Source organism: Bactrocera neohumeralis, chromosome 4 (genome assembly GCF_024586455.1).
Source record: "Bactrocera neohumeralis isolate Rockhampton chromosome 4, APGP_CSIRO_Bneo_wtdbg2-racon-allhic-juicebox.fasta_v2, whole genome shotgun sequence".
In the NCBI taxonomy this organism is placed as follows: Eukaryota; Metazoa; Arthropoda; class Insecta; order Diptera; family Tephritidae; genus Bactrocera; species Bactrocera neohumeralis.
In genome coordinates, this window is record NC_065921.1 from 58372790 (window position 1) to 58398027 (window position 25238).

The following is a 25238-nucleotide window of genomic DNA, read 5'->3' on the forward strand; positions in this document are numbered from 1 at the left end:
TCATATATCTACATACCTTATTCTATGTACTTAATTCTATGAATTACAAAACATGTAGGAAGCTGGAACCGCAGCTGTTCATACGTTGTGGTTCCTTTTATTGCCGACTTTGTTTGTTTAGTCTATTGGCAGCTAGCATCTGATTGCAAGCGCTGTCAACTGGCGTGGGAGCATAATGACTTCAAGGTTGATGGGAATCATCCAAAACTGCTGATGTCGCATGTTCCCTGCGAATGGATTTAGCGTAGTGATGTGATGTTTAGAGTGGAAGTCATGGCGTGGGAGTCATGTGTTAACTTACATATATTATATACTATACAATTGATATATTTGAACCCCACGTATGTTTATATCTAAATGTATAAATTTAAAGTGAATCAAGGGATTTTGGGATTTTGCAGTAGCCCTTTATTTTAATATAAAGGTGAAAAAGTCTTAATTTCAAAATTGATTTATTATCGATTATTAACGATTATCGATCGTTTTTTTCGCAATTTTTGTCGATTTTCGTTCCGACATTTTCCGATTAATTTATTTTATTGTGCTATTGCTCATTTTGCGCACTTATTGGTTTGGCTTTCGTATACTTGGGAATCGATATTTTTTTTTCGTTTTCGTAACCGATTCCAAATATATTTGTTGCCAACTTTTATTGCATATTAGTTTGGCTTTCGTATATTTGGGAATCGATATACAATATTTTTTCGTTTTCGTTGTCGATTCTTAATATATTTGTTGCCAAACTTTATAGTCTCTTTTTCGGAAATTTAATTTAAACAAGCAAAATGAGCAAGCCAAAGCCAACTCTCGCAAACCTGTCTCCAATTAAGGAGTTGACGGACTTAAAATCGTTAAGACGTCAAAGAACGGTTCCGAAAAGTAGTATTTTGAGCATTAAAACGGGCTTTCTCGCAAAGACGATGTCTTTAGATCCAATCGAATTGGAATGTCGTCTCGATATATTAAATTCACATAGTGAAAAATTAATGAAGTGCCAATCAAAGATTGAAGAAATTGATGAAGACGGCATGGCCCGAGGGGAGTTAGAGGACATAATCGTTGAAACGAAGTCCATAATTAAGTAAATTTTAGCGAAAAATAAAACTTCTCTTGCCGAAACATCTGTTGTAGCTTCTCACAGCTCAAGGCTCCCTAAAATGAATTTGCCGAAATTCAAGGGAGAATATTCAAAATTCATAAATTTTATGAGTTTGTTCGAGAGCTTGGTTCATAACGATCCAAATATCCCAGATATTGAAAAATTTAACCATTTGGTTAATTGTCTATCTGGAAAGGCTTTCATTCAAATTTATCCGAGTAGGAGGTCGCCTATTAAATGCATCTCTCCCCTTCTTCTTCTTAATTGGCGTAGAAACCGCTTAAGCGATTATAGCCGAGTTAACAACAGCGCGCCAGTCGTTTCTTCTTCTCGCTACGTGGCGCCAATTGGATATTCCAAGCGAAGCCAGGTCCTTCTCCACTTGGTCCTTCCAACGGAGTGGAGGTCTTCCTCTTCCTCTGCTTCCCCCGGCGGGTACTGCGTCGAATATTTTCAGAGCTGGAGTGTTTTCGTCCATCCGGACAACATGACCTAGCCAGCGTAGCCGCTGTCTTTTAATTCGCTGAACTATGTCGATGTCGTCGTATATCTCGTACAGCTCATCGTTCCATCGAATGCGGTATTCGCCGTGGCTAACGCGCAAAGGACCATAAATCTTTCGCAGAACTTTTCTCTCGAAAACTCGCAACGTCGACTCATCCGTTGTTGACATCGTCCAAGACTCTGCACCATACAGCAGGACGGGAATTATGAGTGACTTATAGAGTTTGGTTTTGTTTGTCGAGAGAGGACTTTGCTTCTCAATTGCCTACTCAGTCCGAAGTAGCACCTGTTGGCAAGAGTTATCCTGCGTTGGATTTCTAGGCTGACATTGTTGGTGGTGTTTACGCTGGTTCCAAGATAGACGAAATTATCTACGACTTCAAAGTTATGACTGTCAACAGTGACGTGAGTGCCAAGTCGCGAATGCGACGACTGTTCGTTTGATGACAGGAGATATTTCGTCTTGCCCTCGTTCACTGCCAGACCCATTTTCTGTGCTTCCTTGTCCAGCCTGGAGAAAGCAGAACTAACGGCGCGGGTGTTGAGGCCGATGATATCAATATCATCGGCATACGCCAGCAGCTGTACACTCTTATAGAAGATGGTACCTTCTCTATTCAGTTCTGCGGCTCGAACTATTTTCTCCAAAAGCAGGTTGAAAAAGTCGCACGATAGGGAATCGCCTTGTCTGAAACCTCGTTTGGTATCGAACGGCTCGGAGAGGTCCTTCCCGATCCTGACGGAGCTTTTGGTGTTACTCAACGTCAGTTTACACAGCCGTATTAGTTTTGCGGGGATACCAAATTCAGACATCGCGGCATAAAGGCAGCTCCTTTTCGTGCTGTCGAAAGCAGCTTTGAAATCGACGAAGAGGTGGTGTGTGTCGATTCTCCTTTCACGGGTCTTTTCCAANATTTGGCGCATGGTGAATATCTGGTCGGTTGTTGATTTGCCAGGTCTGAAGCCACACTGATAAGGTCCAATCAGTTTGTTGACGGTGGGCTTTAATCTTTCACACAATACACTTGATAGAACCTTATATGCGATGTTGAGGAGGCTAATCCCACGGTAGTTGGCGCAGATTGTGGGGTCTCCTTTTTTATGGATTGGGCATAGCACACTTAAATTCCAATCGTTGGGCATGCTTTCGTCCGACCATATTTTACAAAGAAGCTGATGCATGCTCCTTATCAGTTCTTCGCCGCCGTGTTTGAATAGCTCGGCCGGCAATCCGTCGGCCCCTGCCGCTTTGTTGTTCTTCAGGCGGGCAATTGCTATTCGAACTTCTTCATGGTCGGGTAATGGAACGTCTGCTCCATCGTCATCGATTGGGGAATCGGGTTCTCCTTCTCCTGGTGTTGTGCGTTCACTGCCATTCAGCAGGCTGGAGAAGTGTTCCCTCCATAATTTAAGTATGCTCTGGGCATCAGTGACTAGATCACCTTTGGGGGTTCTACAGGAATACGCTCCGGTCTTGAAACCTTCCGTAAGCCGCCGCATTTTTCGTAGAATTTTCGAGCATTACCCCTGTCGGCCAGCTTATCAAGCTCTTCGTACTCACGCATTTCAGCCTCTTTCTTCTTCTGTCTACAAATGCGTCTCGCTTCCCTCTTCAACTCTCGGTATCTATCCCATCCCGCACGTGTAGTGGTCGATCGTAACGTTGCGAGGTAGGCAGCCTGTTTTCTCTCCGCTGCGACACGGCTCTCTTCGTCGTACCAGCTGTTCTTTTGCACTTTCCGAAAACCAATGGTTTCGGTTGCAGCTGTACGTAAGGAGTTTGAAATGCCGTCCCACAGTTCCCTTATACCGAGTTGTTGACGAGTGCTCTCAGAGAGCAGGAGTGCAAGCCGAGTAGAAAATCGTTCGGCTGTCTGTTGTGATTGCAGCTTCTCGACGTCGAACCTTCCTTGTGTTTGGTGGCGCGCATTTTTTGCTGCACAGAGGCGGGTGCGAATCTTAGCTGCAACAAGATAGTGGTCCGAGTCGATGTTAGGACAGACAGACGGACATGGCTAAATCGACTCAGCTCGACATACTGATCATTTATATATATACTTTATAGGGTCTACGACGATTCCTTCTGGGTGTTACAAGCTTCGTGACAAACTTAATATACCCTGTTCAGGGTATAAAAAGCACCCAGAACACTTATTCCTTTGAATAATTAACCGGACGGCTTGGAACAAAATAAGATTCACGCTTCAACGACTAACTTAAAGCATTTAAAATATATTTTACGATTTTCGGATCGGCTTTCTGAGAGTATCGTCTTGAAAATCATAGTAAAATATAAAAAACTGACATGGCGCCATGTCCCACTATCACTTGGATAAGTTATAGCTATATAAAGAGAATGGTTGCTTGTAAGCAGCAAATGTCAAGCTTCGAGCCATAAATTCGTAAAAATTTACAGAAGAATGGAAGAGTTGATTGAAGATGACTTAAAACTCTTAATTTTCTTCACTGGAATAACATGAAATGTATTTATAAGGGTGTCATAATAAATTCCCTTACAAATTGCTCATATTAATCAAGCAGAGAGCTTTATAAGTGTTAGTTGTTATTTGTCTTGAGAAAGCTTTGGCTTCGATTTCCTTTCCTAATCTCAAACAAGAATGTAGTATAGAGTGTTCAGTATTGGATTCTCATATCTATATACTTTCTACCCCAAAAAAGCTGCTTCATCAATAGGTTTGATGACGATGGTTCTTGTTTTTCTAGTTTTGACATTCTTTGCTATTACAATTACCAGAAAAAAATTTATTGTTTGACAGCATTATGGGATGGGATGGGATTTGCAAATTTATTTACTTTCTGATTGATAGCAAGTTTCGCAAGCATTACCATTTAGTCTAGGTTTAGTATCGAAATTATATTGCAGGTCAATGGTGGATGAGTAAAACATGTATTCAAATTTATTCGTAATCGCAAGGCAGCTATAAGTTACAATAGTTTTATACATAAACATTTTAAAATTCCATTCAACTTAGCAACTTTCTTGTAAAAATAAAGACACACATATACTTACATACATACGCACCTATCTCAACTTGTCCTGAGTGCACTTTATCATACTCAAACTAATCAAACTTTGCCTATATAAAAATAGTTATTTCTCTCCGGTAACTCAAATAAAATTCAATTACCATTCGAGTTGATAAGCAACAATGAATTTGCCTTCCATCGGACTATACTTACATATCTTAATATTAGCATCGATTTATCTCACTCATTTCCAATGATTGCTTTGAGCAAATAAGGAAATCATTTCCAAGTAAGCCAGACAATGACTGGCGGCTTAAATGCGAGCGTTAATATACACAGACACAGTTGTTGTTGTTGTATATGTTTCCTCACAATGGCCTGATAAAGGTTATTAAATGCTGCAGGCGTACATAAATTTTATATTCGAAAACTAATCACTACTTTCCGATAATTTCTGACAACAAAAGGAAACTAATAGATGTCGTAAAAAATAGGGTAATAAAGGAGATGATACATGCATAGGTGTGTTTACGCACCATAAAGGGCTTTATTCATGTTTTTCTCGAGCGGTTGTCAACAATTGATTTATCACTATATTTTTAGTTTCGTCCAGTGCTTACTTGTGTTTTACCATAAAACAATAAAATTCCTTTGTTAAAGAAATTTGTTTTAATTAAAATTTAGTTCAGTATACTTATCGTAACTTTACAGTCAGAAGTAAAATTGTTTTGTAATATTACTTAAGTAATTAATATTTAAATTTTTTTAATTTATTGAAATTTTTGGCTTTGAAAACGATCTTATAGAAAATCCGAAACACTAAATGGAAAGAGGAAATCATCTTGAGCACATAGTTACATACATAATGTATACTATATTGAGCTGCAAATGATACTCTATGGCAATAGGTATACCAAATAATATTTCAACAATATTAAAAAAAAACTTAGAAACTTAAAATTAAATGTTTATTATCATTCTAAAGAGCATCTTTTGGCATTTATTTGGCTACGACTATGGATACGTCTTAGATGTTTCATCCATTGAGTTCAATTTTCGATGAATCGTTCGAGCATTTCGACTGGTAACTGGCGAATGACAAGCGTGATGTTTTGCTCCAAGGCGTGCATCGAAGCGGGCTTGTCTGCATAGACTTCAGACTTTATATATCCCCACAGGAAAATGTCTAACGGTGTGATATCACACGATCTTGATTTCCAATCGACCGGCCCAAAACATGAAATTATGTACTGAAGTGTTTTTTCAATTAAGCCATTGATTGATGCGATGTATGGGAGGTGGCGCCGTCTTGCTGAAACCATCTTTTTTGAAGAAATATGGACCGATTATTGCATCAGCTCACAAAAAAACACCAAACCTTTGATTTTTCTGGATCAAATGGTACCTCTTGAATCTCTTTAGGTTGCTCTTCGTCACAAATGCGGCAATTTTACTTATTTACATACTCTTTGAGCTAGAAATGGGCCCTCATTGCTGAACAAAATTTGGCTCCAAAACGTTATATCTTTTAGGAAATTTTCAACAGCCGATAGTGGGAAGCGATGTCACTTGGGAAGGGCGATCTGCTTCATTTCTGGAATAAGCTCTTTTTTTCTACGCTTTTAATTTATGATCTTGACAACAAACACGCCAAGTCGTTCCACACGCCAGTCCAAAATCGACTTTCAACGGTCTTCGTGTACACTCTCAACTACGGATGCTATATTTTCATCACTGTATGCTGGGTGTGATATATTTGATCGAATGTTATCCAATAATGAATGCTGGGTCTCAAGATACGTGACGGAGTTGCGAAGCGCTCGAAATACATTTTCTAAAAACGTGGAGTTTCAAAATAAACTTGAACGATTTGTAAACGTTGTTTAAATAATACTCTTTGTCACATCATAACAGAGCTAAGTATCTAAGTATCAGCTTAGATGCTAAGCTACGCTACGAAATGAGCTTGATATGAAATTTGCTAAACTTTACTTCCTAGTTGGTTGGCAGGAAATCCACTCCATCAATTCAAAACAAACTGTTAGTATACAATCAAGTTCTGAAGCCAGTTTGGGCCTACGGAGCCCAACTAGGGGGTAGCTCAAGTCAAAACTTTATTGCCATTCAGCGCTTTCAAAGGAAGGTAATAGGAACTTAAGTTAAGACTCTTTGGTACGTTAGAAGCCTCCAGACACAGTTAAATCAACGCAGCTCGACACGCTGATCATTTGTATATTTACTTTATAGAGAATACGACGTTTCCTATTGAGTGTAACACACATTGTGAAAAACTTATATACTTGTATATCCTCCCGGTATAAAAAAAATAGAAACCACTGTGCCCTAATATCATTACAGTATTATATCTATATTAGGTTGATTAAAAAAAAAAAAAAATTTTTTTTGTTTGGTACTCGGAAAAATAGGTTCCTAGACACCTCTAAGAAAGCCCTCCACGCATGAGTTCTTAATTGTAACGGGAAGGTCCTCCTACATACAGTTTTCTATTTTTTCATCGAATGCGATATATGATAATAAATCAGAAAGAAAAATTTATATCTCGCTTCCAACTACTTGAAAAAATATCTTGTTCCTTAGATTTTGGAGGAAATTGAATGCTCTACAAAAAAGGTCTGCACGATTTTTTTGTAAACCCAACCGTTTAAAAGATATTAACGGTTGAATTTTGATTATTTTTTGGAAAATCTTTTATTTCTTATGAATTTTATAACTCAATGAAAAAAAAAATATTATGAATGATGAAACTCATAGCTTTATAGGAAATTTACTGCCCTATAAAAATGGTCTCTTATGATTTATGAGATATTCATCGTCAAACATCAATGCATATTAAGGTGGATCAAAAAAAAATTTTTTTTTTCGTTTGGTACTCTGAAAAATAGACACCTCTCCAAAAAACTTGAGTTTCATCATTCATAATGATTATTTTCATTGAGTTCTAAAATTCATAAGAAATAAAAAATTTTCCCAAAAATAACCAAACTTCAACCGTTAATATCTTTCAAACGGTTGGGTTTCCGAAAAAATCGTGGAGACCTTTTTCGTAGAGCATTCAATTTCCTACAAAACCTAAGGAACAAGATATTTTTTCAAGTAGTTTGAAGCGGGATATAAATTTTTCTATCTGATAATAAGAAAAAATATTTCGGATACCTTGCTAAATTATGGGCAAAAGAAGCAAATGCATTCATAATAAACCAAACGTGATTTCTAGCATAAAAATATAGCGGAATAATTGGAGTGTTGATATAAAGGTCGATTCTAATTTGAGATAGACAGAAATCTTTTTGAAGCATTGGCACAGAGCAGTGAAATATTTAAACGGTAAGTATATGCATACAATTTTAAACTGATCCTTCTCAAAAAATAATAAAATTGCTAAATACGCATTCGATGAATAATATATCACGTGCATCCCAAAAGACTGATGCCATAACCTTCCCAGCCGATTTTTATGTCTTTCCACGACTGAGAACCGTTTCATAATATGCAGTCCACTAGGCTGACTGTCAATTGGACTCGGTTGATTTCACTGGTGCACAGCCCAAATTCAGCAGTATTTTCATTACATTAATTTTCAGCAGTATTTTCTTTACATTAATTTTTAACAAAAGTTGTTTCACTAAAAATGCTATATCTCCTTAACTAAGAGTTCTAATGTAACTAATAGAAATCAAGTAGATGGTATTGGTAGTATTATCTAGGTGTCAGCCACAGTAAAACGTGAACGGGTCTCCTAGTGTATAATAAAGTTATTTATGAGTAAAAAATTTCGAATATTTTAAAAATTTATACTAGAATTTCAGTAAAAACCTCATAAAACTGAGAAAGCAAAATTAAACTATTTCATTTACAAAATTATTTTGTTTAAAAATTATTCATATTCCTGTTCTTCTTTATTTCTATTAATTTAATTAAACGCACCATCAGAACAGTGACAGTTTTAGTGAAACTTATATACCTCTGTGATTACATATTTATATACACTTCATATTTTGAGGTGGTGGAAATATATTTTTATACTCTCGCAACAATGTTGCTAACGAGAGTATTATAGTTTTGTTCACATAACGGTTGTTTGTAAGTCCTAAAACTAAAAGAGTCAGATATAGGGTTATATATACCAAAGTGATCAGGGCGACGAGTAGAGTCGAAATCCGGATGTCTGTCTGTCCGTCCGTCCGTCCGTGCAAGCTGTAACTTGAGTAAAAATTGAGATATCATGATGAAACTTTGTACACGTATTCCTTGGCTCCATAAGAAGGTTAAGTTCGAAGATGGGCAAAATCGGCCCACTGCCACGCCCACAAAATGGCGGAAACCGAAAACCTATAAAGTGTCATAACTAAGCCATAAATAAAGATATTAAAGTGAAATTTGGCACAAAGGATCGCATTAGGGAGGGGCATATTTGGACGCAATTGTTTTGGAAAAGTGGGCGTGGCCCCGCCCCCTACTAAGTTTTTTGTACATATCCCGGAAACTACTATAGCTATGTCAACCAAAGTCTACAGAGTCATTTTCTTCAGGTATTTCCATATACAGTTCAAAAATGGAAGAAATCGGATAATAACCACGCCCACCTCCCATACAAAGGTTATGTTCAAAATCACTAAAAGTGCGTTAACCGACTAACAAAGAACGTCAGAAACACTAAATTTTACGGAAGAAGTGGCAGAAGGAAGCTGCACCCAGGCTTTTTTTAAAAATTGAAAATGGGCGTGGCGCCGCCCACTTATGGACCAAGACCCATATCTCAGGAGCTACAAAACCGATTTCAATGAAATTCGGTATATAATATTTTCTTAACACCCTGATGACATGTACGAAATATGGGTGAAATCGGTTCACAAGCACGCCTTCTTCCAATATAACGCTATTTTGAATTCCATCTGATGCCTTCTCTGTATAATACGAGTATAAACATTAGGAACCAATGATGATAGCGGAATAAAACTTTACACAAATACGGTATTTGAAAAATATGTAAATGACGGATAATTAAATCTCGATTATCACTTTATCATGCGAGAGTATAAAATGTTCGGTGACACCCGAACTTAGCCCTTCCTTACTTGTTTCAAGCTTATTTTCAGAAAAACAACCTAATCATCAACATTATTTATTCTTCTCATAATTTGAAAGCGTTCCTCGTTTTGCCAAAAGTCATCAATATGCATATATAAGTATCCCTACATACCTATATATTCATATATGGTTATATTTTCTCGAATTCTTTCCTGTACTCTAAGTACTTTACATATTATTTATGAATTTCACATTCTCGCCCCCATTAAAATCTTTTGTTGAAAGTGTTCGCTGAAAAGTTTCCTTAAATTATGCACTTTCCAGTGAAATTGCTTTTTCATGTGCTGTAAAACATGGCGAAAGCATAATTGAGGAAAACGTGCGTACGCCTAAATATATGCAACCCTTTACTACTTACCTTAAGCAGTTTATCCGCAGTCTGTTTTCAGACTTTTCACCTGTCTTTTGTTGAGCGTACTCCTTTCAGATGCTTTCTATAGATTTTTTTCAGTAATATTTTTTTCCATTAATTCAAGTTCAGTAAATTTTCTGAGACTTTTAACCCTTGCTTCTAACATATATGTTATATGCATATGTATATATTTAATTCATCACCAGCTTTCTTTCTCTTATAACTTCTATTGTGAGCGCGATCTCTTGCATATCCTGGCCTATGTCCGCTCGTATTGAACTGTAGTTATAAATTGCTTAAGCGTCAGCCATACATATATAAAACTGTATTTGCAGAATGAGCAATTCACGGTGGATAGACAGAGGTAAGTAGATGAATGCACAGTTGAAGTAGAAGTTGATATCATTGCTAAATAAATCGAGCCTAGTTGAGGCATTGTAAGAAATCACAAAGGAGTATATACGCCTCTACTTTTATAGTATTTTTGCTGCAGCTGTATTCCCTATGTTCGAAGAGTGCTGTATAAAAAATACAAAATACATAAAAAATGCATAAACTGGTTGAGTACAACAATAAAGACTTTGCAGTTTGCAAAATTGCTTACACTAATTGAGCTTGAAACTTCAACAAGTACAATAGGGAGATAGAGATCTCTTGACTAAAATGTCCTTAGGAAACAATTGCCTGCCCCAGTTTGAAAAGTTCAAGATTGTACGTCACTTGTGTTTCCTCCCAAAATCATAAACTCCTACATGTAGTAACACATGTTTTCTTAGACTTGTGATTTTCATTGAGGCATTTGTTTTTTCGGAGTTAGTGCTTTTGACAGCTGTTACTTGATTTCTACTTAGTTTGGTTTGTAATTTTATAATAAACACAATTACGCTTGGAAATTGTACACATTTATTATCAAATTATAGATTCGGTTCGTGTGACACATCATGCGCTGCGTCCAATATTTAGGCGACATAATCACCCAGCAGAGTCAATAATTCGAGCAGCCATGGATCGGTTTCGCTTCAAGTTTTATCTAGTAGATAATGCGCATTTTCAGAGACGCCGTACAGTGCGTACCACTCTGTTGTGGAACATAGTATCAAAGATGGTCTAAATGAGTTCATTCGACATCACGCACAATAATAACAGCTGAACCTATACATTTATGGAAGTTTTTTAGGAAGAATCTTGGTTTGGGAGCTAACAAAATCCAACTCTTTTGCAAACTGAAGCCGAACGGCCTCCAAGTGTGTGACAAGTTCAGTAAATCCCGATCCCAATTGTTGAGATGCCGTTTCGTTCTCAAAAAGTCACGGTTTGGTATGCTCTTTGGGCAGGGGAAATCATTGGTCCATATTTATTTATTCAAAAACGAGACTGGCTATAATGTTATAGTCTATTTGGAAAGCATGAAATCCATCTCTATTTTTTCTTGAAATTTAAATATCTAAAAGAACACTTTTTGGAGTATTTTACATTTTCTGAATATAAATATTCCAAAATGTAGAATATTGTAAATAAACATTGCACGTTTAGAAAGTGTAATCGACTGTATATGTATTTCATTATAAGGAAAAAGCTAATCTCAACTAATGTTTCCCGTGAGAAACGTACTTTTAAGGAAGCCTTTAATATAATTTTGCTGGCCTGACCTTAAAGATGATTCTCCCTAGCACTACAATCAGTACCCATTATTTGATGCAAAGCCAGTCACTTTTCCTAAAAATTATAAACGCAAACACATTACTGGAACATCGAAAATTAACAGAAAGTTATCAGTAGGACGAAGAAATATTATCGGTACATAGGAAAGGAAAACATGTTTCATCATAATGTTTTATACAGTAGGATAACCAGTAAATAACCTCGAACATACTTTTAATCAATAAAACCCTGATACGATGTCTTAATATTTCAAAACTTAAACACTTTACTTTCTTCAAATTTACTAAAGAAGAACAGATTCAAAAAAAAATAAAAAATGTTTTTAAACTATTACCGAAGTACAAGGTCTGACCATATTTTAAGACATAAGTTAATTTATTTCATTAATGTTAAACTACCTCCCAAAATGACATTAGCTAATCTAAAATAATGCCAGACTAGTACCCACCTTATAAGAAAGAACTTTCATTTTCCTTTGGTGTGTTTAGGTTGAATTAAGTAAGGTGTGTGGACTCAGTTTAATGTTGACCCAATTTATTGGGGAATACAAATCAGTGTATTAAATGTTTCAATTTGCACTCACACCCGCGCGAGGGTTTAAAAAGAAAAAACAGTGTATTTATGAAAAGCACAATATATTTATAATTATTCTTTATTTAACAAATGGTTCTGTGCGATATTATATAAAATTCTGTTGGAATCGAATTACTCTCCAATGGTTTGCTATACGTCGGCGCGGGCGGATTGGAGCCAAAGGTAGTGTTGACGCGGCGCAGGATGTATAGAATCGAATATTGATAGCGAATGTAAGCACGGATGTGTGCAACGATGCATAAAATACCAAATGTAATATTTACGCGGCGCAGTAGGGCATCGGATTGTTTAGAACGAATGGAGTCGTATCTGCTCAGGGGACCATCTTTTATGCTGAGTGGGTTGATGTAGTGTAGTGAGTTGTGTTGTGTACGAGTGTGGTGTCATCGACTATGGTAGTTTCCAATTTGTTCGTTTTGTTAGGGTGCGCCATTTTATTCCCAGCAGATAGAGGAGGCTTAACTTATTTAAACAGACTCCACCTAATAGAATTTCACGACCCTTCCACCACCAAATCAAGTAAAATAAATTTGTTTTGTTGCTCTAAAAGCCACGAAAAGTGAAACGCAATTATTTGAAAAAAAGTTCACTGTCGACCTGTTTTTTTTTTATTTCGAGATTCGTAAAAAATCATTTTTTATCTTTACAAACCCCATGTATGAAATTTGTAACCAAATCTAATAACAATAAATCATCACTGCGGCACATACTGCAACAACAAAAAATTGAAACAGAAACAAAACGAACGGCTGCAACTGCTGGCAGAATGCCCTAAAAATTAGTGTGTGTGAGTGTTTGGCCCTTTTTTATGCCCAGCGTAGCCTACTTTTAGGCCTTAGGCTGTCACCAGCACCCTCTCAATTCTGCAAGCACTACCATCCTGCCGCATCTAACACCAGTGAATGCGGGCTAATGGCGTAAGTGATTCGCGAATGAAATCTAACAATGCCAGCTGTCACGGCTTATGAGCGACATTTCAGTACATTTGCCAAAGTGTTCGGCAGCCATTCTGCATTGATATACGCCAAAATTAACGCAAAGTTAACACTCGGTAATTTGCCATTTTGACACGTTTTTGGCTGAGAAAATGCAATCGGCAGACGGCAGCACAAAAGCGGCAACCGGCAGCGACTGCTGAAAAAATTAATTGCACAGACAAGAGACAGTTAGTGTGTATTTTTGATATACAAGTACATAATGTATATATTGGGTATGGAAGGGCACTAAACATAAACTATTTATATAAACTTGCAAATTTATGTATATATATAGTGAAGATCTTAACTTAAAAAGCCAATTTGATAGCTGAAGAAAAGTTTGTTGTTTAAATAGTACGCACCAAGGCAAGCAAATGTTTGTATACAAGGTGTTTTTCAAAGTAAACAGGACTTAAAAAAAAAAAACAGAACAAATCGGCACAGAAAAAGATGTTCCCGTGCCAGTGAGTCAAAGAAGTGCACGTAGTTTCGAGAATATTTCTGCCGCTAGCGCATCAATTAAGGACGACCCTAATTAGTCTCTGACTTGTCATTCTCAAGCATTGGTCATTTCTGGGACGTCGTAGTGGCGAATTTGGCAAAAAGATCTTGGCCTACATTTGTACAAGACAAAATTGATAAAAGAACTGAAGCCGCTTGACAACCAGAATCGTCGTACGTTCGTGAATTGGGCTAAGAAACAAGTTGAAAAAAAAAACCGAATTTTCATCGAAAACTCATCTTCAAGCGATGATGCTCAGTTCTGGCTGAATGGCTTCGTCAAAAAGCAAAATATGCGTCATTGGTCAGGCAGCAATCCACACATACTCCACGAGTCACCATTGTATTCCGAAAAAATTACGGTTTAGTGCGGTTTATGCGCCGGTTGCGTCATTGGTCCATACGAGCATTTTAATGTGAATGGGAATCGCTATCGCTCAATGATAACCGAAATTTTTTGGCCAGAATTGGATGATACGGACTGGAACAATATGTGATTCCATCAGGACGGCGCCACAAGCCACACACAACACACAATCGATTTATTGCAAACCAAGTTTGGTGAACGTGTTACCTCACGAAATGTTCCAGTCAATTGGCCGCCTCGGTCGTGCGATTTGACTCCGTTAGACTCTTCTTTGTGGGGCTACGTCAAGCCTATGATCTATGCCAACAAGCCGGCGACGATTGATGTACTTCGTAAAAATATCGATGTATGTTTGAAAATTGGGTTCCGCGTCTGGACTTCTGCAAGCGTGCCCGTGGTGGCCATGCAAAAGAAATCGAGTTCCATACATAATGCCATCGAATGTACTTTCACAGGAATAAAGAATTTCATTGATATTAAAAAACCATTTTTGTTTAAATTAAACATAACTTTCGTAGCGCTCTTTTTGAATAACCCGTTATAAAGTAATGAACTACAGTTTTACATGCTATAATTTGTATTAGATTTATTGTGTAGCCTGTATAAAAGCGTTTAACATGAGCTTAAATAAGCTTTATCTAAAAAATATCTTTCAAAACACCAACTACAATGCTACACCAATTTTAGAATTGCCCATAATTCTTAACAAGTACTTTCAGAGCTGCAGTATTTTCGTCCATACGTACGACATGACCTAGCCAGCGCAGACGCGCTGATTTTGAATTCTTGATTTTGCTGAAATATGTCAATGGCGATATTCGCCGTGGCCAACGCACAAAGGACCATAAATCTTTCGCAGAACCTTTCTCTCGAAAACTCGTAATGTCGACTCATCAGATGTTGTCAACAGCTATGCCTCTGCACCATATAGCAGGACGGGAATAATGAGTGACTTATTGAGTTTGGTTTTTGTTCGTCGAGAGAGGAACTTCTCAATTGCCTACTCAGTCCAAAGTAACACCTGTTGGAAAGAGTTATTCTGCGTTGGATTTCGAGTCTGACATTGTTGTTGCTGTTAATGCTGTTTTCAAGAAAGACGAAATTTTCTACAACTTCGAATTTATGACTGTCCACAGTGACTCATTCGTTAGTTGACTGTCGACGCGGATAGACGTACGTGCGCATCATTGTGATATTCAAAGTGTTTTTTTCGGTGATTTTTTGCGATTCTCTTTTGTGCGGTCGTTTGTTTACGCGACTTGGCTGGCACCGTTATTGCCTGGCGCGCGTGTGTAGCGGTCGGTGAATTGTTTGTGCGATCATTGGGTGCGTGGGTTATTGACCGCGAATGATTTGTGCGGTACACCTTTTTGTGCAATTTTTGTGCATTTTTGTGTGCCAAATCGTCGTGAGTAGCGGTAAGTAATTTATAATTACTACTGTATATACGGACAACGTGATCATCTACGCACGGTTCCAGTGTAGCTCCGTGTTGTTGGCACTCTTGCTGACTGGACTTCCTGCCAGTAGTTCTGTGCTGAGCATCTGGCGGTTAGTTGGTTCGGTGTCAGAAGAGTCTGGACAGGATTGACCAAAGGGTGCAAGCGTCTGTCCAGCGTTGGAGATTGCGACTCCTGTAAGGACCACCGGTCGTAACAGCGTTACCGTTTAGCCCACGGTGCGATTCGGTACAGCGCCACATCGGTCGACTCCGGCCCATTACGGGGACTCTGTCCGGCCGGCGGACAATTGAGTGGCCTTAATTCGACAACTGGTTTGGGTTGTGGGCTGTGCCACCGCGAGCACGCCATAATCGACCGCTTGGGTGGTCGCTGTTATTGAGCGGGCCCTTGCGTGGGTTGCACTTTTCAGCGCGTTCAGACGCACGCGCTTGGAGAGCAGCTGCTCCAGACTCTTTCTGTCCGTGAACCTTCTACGCTAGTGGTACGCCAGCGGATCAACGTCCGGTGTGTTTTAAGTGGGCACCTGCTGACGACAGCCTTACTCCACGGCGCTCAAAAGCACAGCGGATTAAATCAATGCGTTGATCAGCGCCCTGAGAATGCTAAGCTTTTTCAGTACCAATTGGCAGTGTGGACACACTAACCACCTTGGTAGGGTTCGAGGCCCATCTAAAACCTCTGCCGTGCTTTGGGTCCGGCACCCGGTTGCAATGCAACTCCACATTCAACTGACAAAGTCAGTTCTACCCGCGATTTGGGTTTTAACCACAACCACCACGATACTCCCCGAGGGGCCAGTCCGCTTGAGCAGGTTGGAGTTACCTTCGAGGGCTCCTGCTCCCCGTGGTACTAGAATTAAGTATCCGGTCAGACCTCGTAGCCGAAACTACTACCAGTTGAGCTTCCATACGGCTCTGGACTGGTGGCCAGGGGCTGGACCCCATACACACATCACTTACACACACCAATCATACAAAAACCAACCATAACTTCCAGCTAACCGCCTTCGCCGCTTAAATAGTTCACGCGAGTTAAAGAAAAATAAGTCCACGTACTGCGAGTCAGAATAATATGTCTTTATTCATTAACATCCGAAACATAAATTAAAATTATTTCTAACTGCTTAGCCTATTTATCGTAGTGAGTAAACAAATATTTTATATCCGCTATCCTTACAATTTGTTGTTTGCTTAATCGGACCATTTAACGGTCGCTCTTTGGTTTGATCATTACTGCTATGACAACAACAACATTAGCTACAGACATTTGTCAGGTGATATGGCGGTTGTCCTGATCGCCGATGAATGTTATTTTATCACAGCATTGTTGCTGCACATGTTGTTGACAAATGAATGTCTTCATTGTTTGTGGTTGCATTATTTTGTATTACATTTTAACATCTCATTTGTTTACAAGTTATTGGTTTTCGTCTAGCTGTGCATGTACATATATGCATGTTTATATTTAAGTAATTATGTGTAAGTATATGATAAGTATGTTGGTAAAATATTATTTATATATATAAATATATATATATATATATATATACATATATGTACATGTATGTACATATAACTCGCGCAAACGACCCTAACTGTTCGGTATTCCGACTGAAGATCACACCACTAACATCTAATTGTCCATCAGTCCAGCTAATCCCCATACCACCCGAATCCCTAATGTCCGAGTACATCGGGCACTCCGCAATCAAATGCGACCAGTTTTCCGACCCCACCCCACAAAAACAACCCGACGCACAGTGGCATTTCGGCGGAAAAAATAGGATTTTTCCACTTTCCAATTTCAAAACTTTAATGATTTTGTTTTGTAAAGAAATATTTGGATAAGAAAAATTCAACAAGGTTTTTTATAAAAAGTGAAATTTTATAGCTAAAAAAACTAACAGAAGTCGACGGAAAGTTATTCAATAAAATCAGATTAAAATTATTGTCCAAATAAAGAATTTTTTTTGTGTGTAAGTTTATAGCTATGGCTTTTCTTTTATTTTTTAGTGAAAATATAGCACCTACTTGTTTATAAAAAAAAAATTATTGAAATTGGCAAAGTAAGCTAATTTTTATAATTTTTCAAAAACTATACTCAAAAATATCAACTTTTCATTTTTTGATGGAAAAAAACTTTATGTGCTTTGCCTTGCTTAGCCCTCTTACTATAAAAAAATGAAAGTTCCGTGTCTGTGCTTTCAAGTAAAAAAAAAAAAAACAACCGCCAGTTACCGTCCCGTTTAGTAACATCGATTTTAATTTCAAAAGTCACTTCCAATATTTCAAACAAATGGTCAATAAGACAAAAAATGTAGTATACTTTCAGGCCTATATTGATTCTTCAATTGTATTAGCATTAATAATTGATGCTGATTTAACAAAGATGCAATACAATACCATAAGAAATGTTTTGCAATCTGAAGGGTACAATATTTTTCCACCTTACAACAAGCTATCGACTGAAAAAGAAAAATGCTATCCAGAAAACATTAATGTAACGGAAATAAGCGCTTCAGTCAAACTTCAAAGTTTGCTGGACCACACAACAAATCGAATTTTGGAAACTTTTTCAACAGAAACATTGGAGTCACTGTCGCCGTGCAACTACACTCTTACAAGCAAGTGGGGCTGCGATGGGTCCTCTGGGCATGCAGAATACAAACAAAATTTACCCAAAGATGTGAATGATGGCAGTATGTACTTACTCTCTATGGTCCCATTAATGCTGCAATCAGATAACAATATTGAGTATTGGCGTAATTACAGACCTTCTTCAACTAGATTTTGTCGACCAATTTCATTTGAATTTGCAAGGGAAACAAAGGAGAAAGTAATGGACAGTAGTCCTAACGGCCGAGTGACGTACGAGTACATTCGGGACGTGGGGTTCGTTGAGGATAACCCAGACTTCAGATTTTGTCTGAGTCTGGGTTTCCTGCTTACAGGGCGTGGGCCTCTGAATGCATTTTTGCATCAGTGGCACCTTTCGGATACGTCGGGGTGTTTTGTGTGGCGGGGTCGGAAAATTGGTCGCATTTGATTGCGGAGTGCCCGATGTACTCGGACATAGGGATTTGGGTGGTATGGGGATTAGCTGGACTGATGGACACTTAGATGGGTTCAGGAAAGGACGCAGTATAGAGAATGCGTGATTCTATGTTCAGAATGTCGTTAGGGAGAATGTCAACAAGTATATCCTTGGCATATTTGTTGACTTCAAGGGGGCGTTTGATTACCTAAGCTGGGATCGAGGGGTGCAACGGCTGGAGGAGCTTGGCTGTCCGGAAATTACTCTTTGGCGGAGTTATTTTTCGGACAGAAAGGCCTCTCTTGTCGGCATGAATGGGAGTGTGGAGATTGGAGTGGTTCGTGGCTGCCCGCAGGGTTCCATCTGTTGTCCATATATTTGGAACCTTATGATGAACACTCTGCTTGGGCAGCTCGAGCCACTCTGTAAATGTTGTGCGTATGCGGACGACCTTCTTCTTATGGTTGAAGGTCGCTCGAGGCCTGAATTAGAGCGGGCGGGAGGAGATCTCTTAGAGATTGTTAATCCTTGGGGTTTAGGTGTGGGGGTGGATATATCGAGGGAAAAAACGGTGACAATGCTGCTTAAGGGCAGATTGTCACCGGTGTGTCCACCGATTGTCCGTGTGAAGGGGTCAGCATCAGATATGTGACCCAAGTCAAATATCTTTGACTGACCATGAGTGAAAGGATGTGTTTTACTCCACACTTGGCGAAAGGTGCGACTGCAGGCAACTGCAGGCAAAATACGACGGATTTTGAGGAGCGATTGGGGTCTCGGACGTCGTGCTGTCCGCACCATATATCGTGGCTTGTCGGTGGCCTGTGCCACTTATGGAGCCCCTGTATGGTGGGAGACAGCCACGACTGTCTGGGGGTCTCAAAAACTCCTCTCAATCCAGCGTTGCATGCTGCTTCCATGTTTGCCTGTATGTCGCACCGTCTCAACGGATGCGATGCAGGTCTTGTTAGGTGCACCCCCTCTTGACCTGATTGTCATACAGCGTGCTGTTGCATTCAGGTTAAGAAGGGGCTTGAGTGTGTCATTGCTGCGGAATGACTGGATTTCCGACGATGATGTGGAGAGGAAGGGATATCCAGGGAGCAAGAGGCTCCTAGATGATAGGGTTAGGTGTAGGTGGCAAAAACGTTGGGACAGTAGTCTTAACGGCCGAGTGACGTACGAGTACATTCGGGACGTGGGGTTCGTTGAGGATAACCCAGACTTCAGATTTTGTCTGAGTCTGGGTTTCTTGCTTACAGGGCGTGGGCCTCTGAATGCATTTTTGCATCAGTGGCACCTTTCGGATAAGTCGGGGTGTTTTTGTGGGGCGGGGTCGGAAAATTGGTCGCATTTGATTGCGGAGTGCCCGATGTACTCGGACATAGGAATTTGGGTGGTATGGGGATTAGCTGGACTGATGGACACTTAGATGTTAGTGGTGTGATCTCCACTAGCCGGAATACCGAACAGTTAGGATCGTTTGCGCATGAACTATTTAAGCGGGGAAGGGGGTTAGCTGGAAGTTAGGGTTAGTTTCTGTATGATTGGTGTGTGTAAGTGATGTGTGTATGGGGTCCAATCCCTGGCCACCAGTCCAGAGCCGTATGGAAGCTCAACTGGTAGTAGTTTCGGCTATGCTTTGAATTCTCAGGGCGCTGATCAACGCATTGATATGATCCGCTGTGCTTTTGAAGGCCGTGGAGTAAGCCTGTCGTTAGCAGGTGCCCACGTAAAACACACCGGACGTTGTCCACAGTGACTCCCCCTTGCGAGTAGGGGGGACCTCCTTGGGTTCGGGGGGAAACCGAATATACCCGTGGTAAAGCATGCCTGTCGTAAGAGCGACTAAGATCCTGGCCACCTGTATGGAAGCTCAACTGGTCGTAGCTTCGGTTACAAGGTCATACCAAAGACTTTAACCTGATACCACGGAAGCAGTTAGCCCTTGGAGGTAACTTCAATCTGCATATTGGGTTTGGTCCTTTGTGGAGATTCGTGGTGGTTGTGGTTAAAACCCAAATCGCGGGAAGAACTTACATTGTCAGTTGAATTTGGAGTTGGAGTTTGCTGGGATACCAATTTCAGATGTCGTAGCATAAAGGCAGCTTCTTTTCGTGCTATCAAAAGCAGCTTTGAAATCGACGGAAAGGTGGAGTGTGCCAATTCTCTTTTCACGGGTCTTTTCCAAGACTTGGCGCATGATGAATATTTGGTCGGTTGTTGATTTTTTAGGTTCAAAGCTATTCTGATAAGGTCCAATCAGTTTGTTGACGGTAGGCTTTAATCTTTCACACAATACGCTCATTAGAACCTTATATCCGATCGTTAAAAGACGTATCCCCTTGTGGGGTCTCCCTTTTAGCGAATTGAGTAGAGCACACTTAAATTCGTTGGACATGCTTTCGTCCGACCATGTTTTACAAAGAAGCTACTTATCAGTTCTTCGCCGCCGTGTTTGAATAGCTCGGCCAGCAATCCATCGGCCCCAGCACGATCGGGCAAGAGAACACGTCTGCTCAATCGTCATCGATTGGGGAATTGGGTTCGCCTTATCCTGGCGCTATGTTTTCACTGCCATTCGGTCAGCTTGTTATGCTCTTCATACTCTAGCCCATCCCGCACGTTGTTGTTGTTGTGGCAGAGAACGTATATTATAGAAAAGGTCCAACTACAGACAAGCGTGTGAACTGTCAAGAGGCATGAACTTTCTATTAGTCGATTTCACCACTTTTGGCTCGGCAGGAGAAATTTTAACAGAAATGAGTGAACAGAGCTGAGAATAGAATGAAAATTATGCTCAGAAATATACATTACTATTACAGACGTATGTTGACCTTTGGCTTATATTCCTATACGCTAACATGCTATGGAGGATGGGGTCATGTGTAGAAGTTTACGCAAGTGAGGAAAGTTCTCTGATCGCCATTCACTTGGGAGTGGCCAGAAACGATCCTTTTACATATGACTCAAGCAGCTCACGACTTCCGGTCTTTGACCAAGTATTCTCTGGGTAGCTTAAGAACATCCGTTCGAAGGCGAGCTAAAGAGAGAAGGCGAAACATCCTCTACATAGGGTTGTGCGCTGGGTTTGGGACCCGCCGCGTAAAAAGCATACCCCAACGAAAAACTACCAACAGCCTCGGATGAGAAACCCCCCTTTTGATGACGACCATGGCAAACGAAATAAGGACAATGCACCTGGAATGTCCGGTCCCTTAATTGGGAAGATGCCGCTGCCCAGCTGGTTGATGTCCTCGTGAAAATAAAGGCTGACATCACCGCCGACCAAGAAATGCGATGAACGGTACAAGGACAGAGACCAGTAGGCCCTTGTGGCATTTACTACAGTGGCCATATAAAGGAGCGCAAGTTTGGTGTGGGATTCGTGGTGGGAGAGAGACTCCGTCGCCGAGTACTATCATTCACTGCGGTGAATGAACGTCTAGCCACAATCCGCATCAAAGCAAGGTTCTTCAACCTGTGACCAAAGATGTCATTTATGAGCGCATTTATGAGAGCTGCCCCCGCCACGATGTCAAAATCGTGCTTGGCGACTTTAACGCTAGGGTGGGCAAAGAAGGTATCTTTGGCACTACGGTCGGTAAATTCAGCCTCCACCAGGAAACATCCCCAAATGGGTTGAGGCTGATCGACTTCGCCGGGGCCCGAAATACATATGGTTATCTGTAGTACTAGATTCCAGCATAAAAAGATTCACCAAGCCACCTGGCTGTCTCCAAATCGAAAAACTACCAACCAGATCGATTATGTTGTGATAGACGGAAGACACGTCTCCAGTGTTTTAGATGTGCGTGCGCTCCGAGATCCTAACATCGACTCGGACCACTATCCTGTCGCAGCTAAGATTCGCACCCGCCTCTGTGCAGCAAAAAACGCACGCCAACAAACACAAGGAAGGTTCGACGTCGAGAAACTGCAATCACAACAGACTGCCGAACGATTTTCTACTCGGCTTGCACTCCTGCTCTCTGAGAGCACTCGTCACCAACTCGGTATAAGGGAACTGTGGGACGGCATTTCAAACTCCTTACGTACAGCTGCATCCGAAACCATTGGTTTTCGGAAAGTGCAAAAGAACAGTTGATACGACGAGGAGTGCCGTGTCGCAGCGGAGAGAAAACAGGCTGTCTACCTCGCAACGTTACGATCGACTATAACACGTGCGGGATGGGACAGATATCGAGAATTGAAGAGGGAAGCGAAACCCATTTGCAGACAGAAAAAGAAAGAGGCCGAAATGCGTGAGTGCGAAGAGCTTGATAAGCTGGCCGACAGGGGTAATGCTCCAAAATTCTACGAAAAAATGCGGCGGTTTACAGAAGGTTTCAAGACCGCAGCATTTTCTTGTAGGACCCCCAAAGGTGATCTAGTCACCGATGCCCAGAGCATACTCAAACTGCGGAGGGAACACTTCTCCAGCCTGCTGAATGGCAGTGAACGCACAACGCCAGGAGAAGGCGAACCCGATTCCCCAATCGATGATGCTTGAGAAGACGTTCCATTGCTCGACCATGAAGAAGTTCGAATAGCAATAACCTGCCTGAAGAACAACAAAGCAGCGGGGGCCGATGGATTACCGGCCGGGCTATTCAAACACGACGGCGAAAAACTGATAAGGAGCATGCATCAGCTTCGTTGCAAAATATGGTCGGACGAAAGCATGCCCAACGATTGGAATTTAAGTGTGCTGTGCCCAATCCATAAAAAATGAGACCCCACAATCTGCGCCAACTACCGTGGGATCAGCCTCCTCAACATCGCGTATAAGGTTCTATCGAGCGTATTGTGTGAAAGATTAAAGGCCACCGTCAACAAACTGATTGGACATTATCAGTGTGGCTTTAGACCTGGAAGATCAACAACCGACCAGATATTCACCATGCGTCAAATCTTGGAAAAGACCCGTGAAAGGAGAATCGACACACACCACCTCTTCGTCGATTTCAAAGCAGCTTTCGACAGCACGAAAAGGAGCTGCCTTTATGCCGCGATGTCTGAATTTGGTATCCCCGCAAAACTAATACGGCTGTGAAAGCTGACGTTGAGCAACACCAAAACGACCGTCAGAATCGGGAAGGACCTCTCCGAGCCGTTCGATACCAAACGAGGTTTGGGCAAGGCGATTCCTGCTATTCGACGCAGTACCCGCCGGGGGAAGCAGAGGAAGAGGAAGACCTCCACTCCGTTGGAAGGACCAAGTGGAGGAGGACCTGGATACTTTGAAATATCCAATTGGCGCCACGTAGCGAAAAGAAGAAACGACTGGCGCGCTGTTGTTAACTCGGCTATAATCGCGTAAGCGGTGTCTACGCCAATTAAGAAGAGAAGAACATGCTATCATATAAATTGATATGAATATCATTTTGCGAATTTTTGTGAATTCTTGCAAAATTGATAACATTATTATTAAATTATACAATTCTCCAAGCAATATTAGGTTGTCAAAAAAATCTTGCGGTATTTTCGCTAGTTGGCGCTGAAAGCGCGTACTTCTAGTTTTATTCGTCGCATCGGGTCATGCTATGTATACCTTTTTGGAAAGCTTATTTCACGCGCTAATACGTGTTTGATTGATTCTGGTTTTTTATGTCGTTCGTGAGTTATAGCGTCGCAAAAATGGAGCAAAATAAAGAGAAAATACGGCATATTTTACAGTACTACTACGATAAAGGCAAAAATGTATCTCAAGCCGCCAATAAAATTTGTGCAGTTTATGGACCCGATAAAGTTTTCTTTTCCACCACACAACGATGGTTTCAACGTTTTCGTTCTGGTGTAGAGGTGGTCGAAGATGCGCCACGCTCCGAAAGGCCTGTCATCGAAAATTGCGATAAAATCGCTGAATTGGTCGAAAGAGACAGGCATAGTAGCAGCCGTAGCATCGGTCAAGAGCTGGGCATGAGTCATCAAAAATTCATTTCAATTTCAATAAAAAAAAATCAATAAAAATATCGAAAGACTTTTTTAACAACCCATTATTTATATTTAATGGGCAAATGAGCTACTTTTTAAAAATTTCTTATCTTTGATAAAATAATATAATTTCATATGTATGCATATGTACATATATATGCTATATATATGATATATTACCATAATATCTTAAATAACTTAATATATTACCACAATAATATATATATATCATATATTTTATCATTTAAGACTTTCATACGCATCTATCCTGCAGATATGTATGTAAGTAAAAATCAATTTCTCATCAAGATATCATTTATCAGTAACAAAATATGCGCGCGCTGTTCTATATGTACATACATTCCCTGCCAACCACGGCTACCCGCTTATGACAAATATTCCAATACAACTACACATTTTTTCTCTATACTCTAACACTAACGCACATTTTCGGGTTATTTTTTGTTTACCTAAATGCGATGAAAAAAAGTTTGTTTCATTTCTTGATTTATTTGAATGAGTGCGAAGGAGAAAACATTATTGTCAATAGTGACAATAGAATATCCCGAAAAGGGTAAAAAAAAGCGATTGAAAGACGCATGTCGTTCGTGATCGTACCATCGTAAAGGAGGCTCGTACAACAAGAAGGTAA

At 40.1% G+C, this 25238-nt stretch overlaps 1 pseudogene; it reads left to right on the plus strand.

The window, feature by feature from the left end:
• The window catches only part of LOC126755797 (uncharacterized), a 107518-nt pseudogene that overhangs the window by 818 nt on the left and 81462 nt on the right, over positions 1–25238 (plus strand).